An 8,024-nucleotide genomic window follows, 5' to 3' on the forward strand; every position below is an offset into this window, starting at 1 on the left:
ACATAAAGGTGTGTGTTCTAAAAGGTGTTTGTTCTAAAGTTGTGGTTCGAAAGAATGTGTGTTCTAAGTGTGTGTTCTAAAAGGTTGTTGTTCTAAAGGTGGTGTTCTAATATGTCTTAAAGTGTTGTCTTAAAGCTGTGTGTTCTAAAGGGTGTGTTCTAGTTAGTGTGTCTAAGGTGTGGTTCCTAAAGGTGTGTGTGTTCTAGGTGCGTAGTGTGTGTTCTAAAGGGTGTGTTCTAAAGGTGTGTGTTCTAAGGTGTGTGTTCTAAAGGTGTGTGCTTGTGGTGTTCTAAATTGTGTTGTTCTAAAGTGCTTGTGTTCTAAAGAGTGTGTTGCGTCTAAGCGTGTGTGTTCTAAAGATGTGTGTTCTAAAGGTGTGGTTCTAAAAGGTAGTGTTGTTCTAAACGTGTGTGTTCTAAAGGTGTTGTGTTCTAAAGGTGTGTTTCTAAAGTTGGTCTAAGGTTGTGTTTTAAGGCGTAAAGTGTGTGTTCTAAAGGTGTGTGTTCTAAAGTGTGTGTCTTATGATTCTAAAGATGTGTGTTCTGAAAGTTTTTTGGTGTTTTCTAAACGTGTGTTTCTAAAATGTGTGTGTCTAAAGTGTGTGTTCAGAAAATGTGTCGTTTTCTAAAGGTGTGTGTTCTAAAGATGTGTGTTCTTAAAGGTGTGTGTGTTCTAAAGGGTGTGTGTTTTAAGGTGTTCTAAAGGTGTGTGTTCTAAAAGGTGTTCTAAGTGTGTTCTAAAGGTGTGTGTTCTCTAAAAGGTGTGTGTTCTAAAGGTGTGTGTTCTAAAGTTGTGTGTTCTAAGGTGTGTGTCTGTGTTCTAAAGATGTGTGTTCTAAAGGTGTGTGTGTTCTAAACAGGTGTGTGTGTTCTAAAGTGTGTTTTCTAAAGGTGTTGTGTGTGTTCTAAAGGTGTGTGTTCTAAAGTGTGTGTTCTAAAGGGTGATGTGTGTTCTTAAAGGTGTGTGTTCTAAAGATTGTGTTGTTCTAAAGATGTGTTTGTTTAATAAGTGTGTGTTCAAGGTGTGTGTGTTCTAAAGTGTGTGTTCTAAAGGTGTGTGTCTAAAGGTGTGTGTTCTAAAGTGTGTGTTCTAAAGTGGTGTTCTAAAATGTTGTGTTCTAAAGGTGTGTGTTCTAAAGGTGTGTGTTCTAAAGGTGTTGTGTTCTAAAGGTGTGTGTGTTCTAAAGATGTGTGTTCTAAAGTGTGTGTGTTCTAAAGTGTGTGTTCTAAAGGTGTGTGTTTCTAAAGGTGTGTGGTGTTTTTGTGTGTGTGTGTGTTCTAGTGTGTGTTCTAATGGTGTGTGTTCTAAAGTGGGTGTTTCTAAAGGTGTGTGTGCTAAAAGGGTGTGTTCTAAAGGTGTGTGTTCTAAAGATGTGTGGTTCTAAAGGTGTGTGTTCTTAAATGTGTTGTTCTAAAGTGTGTGTTCTAAAATGTTGTTCTAAAAGGTTGTGTTCTAAAGGTTGCTGTGTTCTAAGGTGTGTTGTTCTAAAGGGTGTGTGTTCTAAAGGCGTGTGTTTCTCCCCCTCCCCTCCTTTCCCTCCCCCATCTCCCCTCCTTCTTTCCTTCCCCTTTACTCCCCCCTCGCTTCCCCCCTTCTCCCCCCTTCCCTCCTCCCCCTTCCTCCCCCTCCTTCCTCCCTTCCCCTCCTTCCTTCCCCTCTCCCTTCCTCTCCCCTCCTCCCCCTCCCCCCTCCAATCCCACCCCCCCCCCTTCGCCTCCCTCCCCCCTTTCCCCCCTCTTCCTCCCCCCTTCCCCCCTCATCCCCCCCTCTCCACCCCCCCCTCCCTCCCTTCTCCCTCCCCACGCCACCCCCCCCCCTCCCCTCCCCCTTCTCCCTCACTCCCTCCCCTCCACCCCCCCTCCCTCCCCTCCCCTCCCCCCCCCCCAACCTCCTCCCCCACTCTCTCCCCCCCCCCTTCCCCCTCCCCCTTCCCCCCCTCCCTCCTTCCCACCCCACCTCCCTCTCCATCCTTTCCACCGCCCTAAAGGTGGTGTTTTAAAGGCGGTTGTTCTAAAGGTGTTGTGCTAAAGATGTGTGTTCTAAAGGTTGTTTCTAAAGTGTTGATTCTAAAGATGTGTTTTCTAAAGGTGTGTGTTCTTAAATGTGTGTCTAAAGGTGTGTGTTCTAACAGGTTGTGTGTGTTCTAAAGGGTGTGTGTTCTAAAGGTGTGTGTGTTTCTAAAAGTGTGTGTGTTCTAAAGGTGTGTGTTCTAAAAGTGTGCTGTTCTTAAAGGGTTTGTTTCTAAAGTGTGTGTTTCTTAAAGGGTTTTCTAAAGAGTGTAGTTCTAAGGTGTGTGTGTTCTTAAAGTGTGTGTGTGTTCTAAAATGTGTGTTCTAAAGGTGTGTGGTTCCAAAGGTGTGGTGTTCTAAAGGTGTGTTGTTCTAAAGGTGTGTGTGTGTTCTAAAGGTGTGTTGTGTTACTAAAGTGTGTGTTCTAAAGGGTGTGTTCTAAAGTGTGGTTCTAAAGATGTGTGTTCTAAAGATGTGTTGTTCTAAATAGTGTGTGTTCTAAATAGTTGTTGTTCTAAAGTATGTGGTGTTTCTAAGGTGTGTTTCTAAAGGATGTGTTAAAGTGTGTGTTCTAAAGGTGTGTTCTAAAGTGGTGTTCTAAAGTGTGTGTTCTAAAGGTGTGTGTCTAAAGGTGTGTGTGTCTTAAAGGGTGTGTTCTAAAGTGTTGTGTGTCTAAAAGATGTGTGTTCTAAAGGTGTGTGTTCTAAAGGTGTTGTCTAAAGGTGTGTGTTCTAAAGGTGTGTGTGTGTTCTAAAGGTGTGTGTGTGTTCTAAAGGTGTGTTTTCTAAAGGTGTGTTAAGTGTGTGTTCTTAAAGGTGTGTGTTCTAAAGTGTGTGTTCAAGTGTGTGTTCTAAAGTGTGTGTTCTAAAGTTGTGTTCTAAAGGTGTGTGTCTAAAGTGTGTTGTTCTAAAGGTGTGTGTTCTAAAGTGTGTGTTCTAAAGATGTGTTTCTAAAGGTGTGTTCTAAAAGATGTGTTTCTAAAGGTGTGTGTTCTAAAGATGTGTTTCTAAAGGTGTGTTGTTCTAAAGATGTGTGTTCTAAAGTGTGTGTTCTAAAAAGTGTGTCTAAAGTGTGTTTTAAAGATGTTGTTCTAAAGGTGTGTGTTCTAAAGATGTGTTTCTAAAGGTGTGTGTTCTAAGGTGTGTGTGTTCTCAAAGGTGTGTGTTCTAAAGGTGTGTGTGTGTGTGTGTGTTGTGTGTGTGTGTGTGTGTGTGTGTTGTGTGTGTGTGTGTGTGTGTGTGTGTGTGTGTGTGTGTGTGTGTGTGTGTGTGTGTGTCACCTTGCTACAACTCATCCTGAAGAGAGGAAGACCAGCAGGTAGAGGGGTAAATCACCAGACAGCTGACCACTCCCACAGCCACAGTCTCCACATCCACCACCACCAGCCTGGACACTGCTACAGAGCTACAGTAGGACAAACATGGTCAGTACTGGAAAACACACACAACACAACAACACACACACACACACACACACACACTACCCCTACCTGTAGCTCCTATTGGCCACGGTGCTGTACCACATGGTGTTAGCCAGCAGACAGAGCTGTAGCAGCAGGGCGCAGCACGTCGCCCTCTGGAGGCGGGTAAAGGGACTGCGGACGGGCCGTTCCCATAGCGACAGCCACAAGTGACTCTCACACAGGGCACGCTGAAGCTCCCAGTTCAGGAGGCGGGGCAACCGACGAAGCTCTGCCTCTTCTGTAGGTCAGGACACGCCCACAGGAAGCAGAAAAAAAGGAAGGAGGAAATAGAAGAGGRAGTAGTGAGTTTGTATTAATGAACAGGAGCACTGATTTGTGATCAGTGCTCCTGTTCAAAGTCCAACTGTTATCCATAACGGCTATATGACAAAACTGGCCCTAGACCAGTTGTCGAGGCAGCGGTGGCGAGATGTGGATAGACTCCTGCACCATGTTGGAGACCATTTGGGTTTGACTACTAAACTATGAGGGTAGGGGCTGGGGATAGGGGTTAGGGTAGGGGCTGGGGATAGGGGTTAGAGATAGGGGTTAGGGTCCTTACCTGAGGCCTCCACCTCTATCTCCACGCGTCCATCTGTCCTCTCGTTGTCCACTGACAGCCACTCCTCTACCAGGAAATAGTAACTGCTTCCTGTCTGTAGGTCCTTCACCAGGACGTACTGGAGCTTCCATGCTGGAGACAGACCTGGGGAGAGGAGGAGAGGACAGATGGATGAGTGGAGATGGAGGAGAGGTGGGAGGAGAGGAGGGAGGAGAGGAGGAGAGGAGGGAGGAGAGGAGGGAGGAGAGGAGGGAGGAGAGAAAGGGCACATTTACTAGGTTGCTTACGGTTTGACAGAGATCTACAGTAAGTGTATAATAATAATAATATTAATCAGCCTAAATGCCCACCTGCCAGGGCGGGGCTCCACAGCATTTCACTCACATTGTGAATTAAAAACAGTCAAGTTTGAGCACATTTACAGTTAAATAAATGCTGCATTAGCTGTTTTCAAAGTATTTATGTCGTTTTGTTAATCGCACAAAGTCAAAGAACTACGAATCCCATATAGCCTGTTCCACCTCGCGCTGCAACACTGCCTGGCTGGGGGCTGTGCACACGTGAAGAACTGAGTGAAAGATTCATTTTTAGAAGCGCTGCGAACAGGCATAAAAGTTGGTCTAATTACATGTAAACTAACCTCTACTGAAGTGAGACTTTGTCCTTGTGTTTCCTGGCCATTTCCATGGTTTTGTTCAGAGGTTGTTTTTCGATGTTTGAGTTTTAACTGCTAGGGAAGACAACGCTTCTGCTAGCCAGACTCAATCTCACAGGCACAAACGTGACTCTAGTCACGTTACCATGGTAACCACACCGCTTCTGCTAGCCAGACTCAATCTCACAGGCACAAACGTGACTCTAGTCCGTTACCACGGTAACCACACGCTTCTACTAGCCAGACTCAATCTCACAGGCACAAACGTGACTCTAGTCACGTTACCATGGTAATCACACCGCTTCTACGAGCAGACTCAATCTCACAGGCACAAACGTGACTCTAGTCACGTTACCACGGTAACCACAATGCTTCTGCTAGCCAGACTCAATCTCACAGGCACAACGTGACTCTAGTCGCGTTACCACGGTAACCTCCCGCCTTAACTTCTTTGGGGTAGGGGGCAGTATTTTCACGTCCAGATGAAAAGCATGCCCAGAGTAAACTGCCTGCTACTCAGGCCCAGATGCTAGGATATGCATAGTATTAGTAGATTTGGATAGAAAACACTCTGAAGAATCTAACTGTTTGAATGATGTCTGTGAGTATAACAGAACTCATATGGCAAGCAAAAACCTGAGAAAAAAATCCAACCAGGAAGTGGGAAATCTGAGTTTTGTAGTTTTTCAACTCTTTGCTTATCCAAGATACAGTGGAAATGGGGTCATATTGCTAGTTAGTTAGCTTGCGTTGATAGTTAGCTTGCATTCCATTGCATTTCTGAAGACAAGGAATTCTCCGGTTGGAACTTATTGAAGATTTATGTTAAAACATCCTAAAGATTGATTCTATACATCGTTTGACATGTTTTCTACGGACTGTAACGGAATGAATTTTGATTACTGGGCTAAACGCGCAAACAAAAGGAGGTATTTGGACATAATGATGGACTTCATCGAACAAAACAAACATTATTGTGGAACTGGGATTCTGGGAGTGCATTCTGATGAAGATCATCAAAGGTAAGTGAATATTTATAATGCTATTCTGACTTCTGTTGACTACACAACATGGCGGATATCTGTTTGGGTTGTGTTGGTCTCTGAGCGCTGTACTCAGATTATTGCATGGTGTGCTTTTTCCGTAAAGTTCTTTTGAAATCTGACACAGCGGTTGCATTAGGAGAAGTGCATCTAAAATTCCATGGATAACAGTTGTATCTTTTAGCAATGTTTATTATGAGTATTTCTGTAAATTGATGTGGCTCTCTGTAAAATCACCGGATGTTTTGGAACTACTGAACATAATGCGCAATGTAAACTCAGATTTTTGGATATAAATATGAACTTTACCGAACAAAAAATACATGTATTGTGTAACATGAAGTCCTATGAGTGTCATCTGATGAAGATCATCAAAGGTTAGCGATTCATTTATCTCTATTTCTGCTTTTTGTGACTCCTCTCTTTTGCTGGAAAAATGGCTGTGTTTTTCTGTGACTTGGCTCTGACCTAACATAATCGTTTGGTGTGCTTCGTCGTAAAACCTTTTTGAAATCGGACACTGTGGCTGGATTTACAACAAGTGTAACTTTAAAATGGTGTATAATACTTGTATGTGAGGAATTTTAATTCTGGGATTTCTGTTGTTTTGAATTTGGAGCCCTGCAGTTTCACTGGCTGTTGACGAGGTGAGACGCTACCGTCCCACATACCCTAGTGAGTTAAAGGAGTAGGTGAACATTTTTGTCTCCCTCTGTTGATATTTTGGTTAAAATACTCAGGTCACAAAAAATGTAATGAAACAATATACCACATTCAGTGCTTCATTTGTAAACCGGGAGGAGCCGCAACAAAACGTGAGTGGAAGAGGGGGGTGACCTGGGGAGCTCTGAGGTTCCTGTAAATGTTTATAATAAACCATTATGTATGCATATCATCTATTTTGTGTCGTGGCATAGAGTCAAATATCCAGTCAAATGGATCCAGTCAAATAGGTTCCGGAACAAAACAGTCAGGAACTGACTGACCACATGACTTCTTACTAGTAATACATTATACTGTTTTTGGAACATTACAAAGCTCATCTGTTATTTTAGTGTTTTGCTGGTTTAATTATAGCTGATTGGGGGGGGGGGCTGGTAAAAATCATCTGAGTGGCTGGTAGATTTTCCTTTCTACCTGCCACAGTGGCTGGTTGATTTATTTATTTTTTTGCAATGATAATAATAATATTAATATGAATAATAATATGAATAATAATATGAATAATACTAATAATAGGAATAATGATAATAATATGAATAATAATATGAATAATAATATGAATAATAATAGGAATAATAATAGGAATAATAATATGAATATGAATAATGATAATAATAATATGAATAATAATATGAATAATAATATGAATAATAATAATAATATGAATAATAATACGAATAATGATAATATGAATAATAATAATATTACATTGTACTTGTAACATGCCTTTCAAAAATCCAAAGTGCCTGCATGTGTGTGTGTGTGTGTGTTTGTGTGTGTTAGTGTGTTTGTGTGTGTAGTGTGTGTGGTTAGTGTGGTTTGTGTGTGTTAGTGTGTGTGTGTGTGTGTGTGTGTGTTGTGTGTGTGTGTGTGTGTGTGTGTGTGTGTGTGGTGGTGTGGTGTGTGTTGTGTGTCCTCCTACCTTTGTTGTCGTGCCAGACGCGGATCTTCCAGACGCTGCCCAGGCTAGTTTCCGTGGCGATGTGGAAGATGTCCAGTCCGTTACGTGCGAAGGCCCGGGGCTGTCCAGGTGGCGATGCCCGCTACGCCCCTACAAGCCATACACACTGATGCCTACATGTGCTGACGTGCCTAGCAGACAGGGGGGGAGTTAGATATACACATCATATAATAACTAGAAAGTCTTGGAGACAAGGGATGGATGGGTATGTACTGTCGTCTTGGAGACAGGGGATGGATGGGTATGTACTGTAGTCTTAGAGACAGGAGATGGATGGGTATGTACTGTAGTCTTGGAGACAGGTGATGGATGGGTATGTCTGTAAGTCTTGGAGACAGGTGATGGAGGGTATGTACTGTAGTCTTGGAGACAGGTGATGGATGGGTATGTACTGTAGTCTTGGAGACAGGTGATGGATGGGTATGTACTGTAGTCTTGGAGACAGGTGATGGATGGGTATGTACTGTCGTCTTGGAGACAGGTGATGGATGGGTATGTACTGTTGTCTTGGAGACGGTGATGGATGAGTATGTACTGTCGTCTTGGTGATGGATGGGCAATGTACGGTCGTTTGGAGACAGGTGATGGATGGGTATGTTATCTGTCGGT

At 43.1% G+C, this 8,024-nt stretch overlaps 1 long non-coding RNA gene across 1 annotated transcript; it reads right to left on the reverse strand.

Annotated features, from left to right (window-relative positions):
• Positions 1-3,294: 3,294 nt before the first annotated feature.
• Positions 3,295-7,542, reverse strand: LOC139026629 (uncharacterized). The gene is made up of 4 exons (XR_011478481.1): positions 7,377-7,542; positions 4,034-4,177; positions 3,499-3,709; positions 3,295-3,413 (listed from the first exon to the last, which is right to left on the reverse strand). It is a non-coding gene; the product is annotated as an uncharacterized lncRNA (long non-coding RNA).
• Positions 7,543-8,024: the final 482 nt, after the last annotated feature.

This window comes from Salvelinus sp. IW2-2015, unplaced genomic scaffold (genome assembly GCF_002910315.2).
Source record: "Salvelinus sp. IW2-2015 unplaced genomic scaffold, ASM291031v2 Un_scaffold5299, whole genome shotgun sequence".
In the NCBI taxonomy this organism is placed as follows: Eukaryota; Metazoa; Chordata; class Actinopteri; order Salmoniformes; family Salmonidae; genus Salvelinus; species Salvelinus sp. IW2-2015.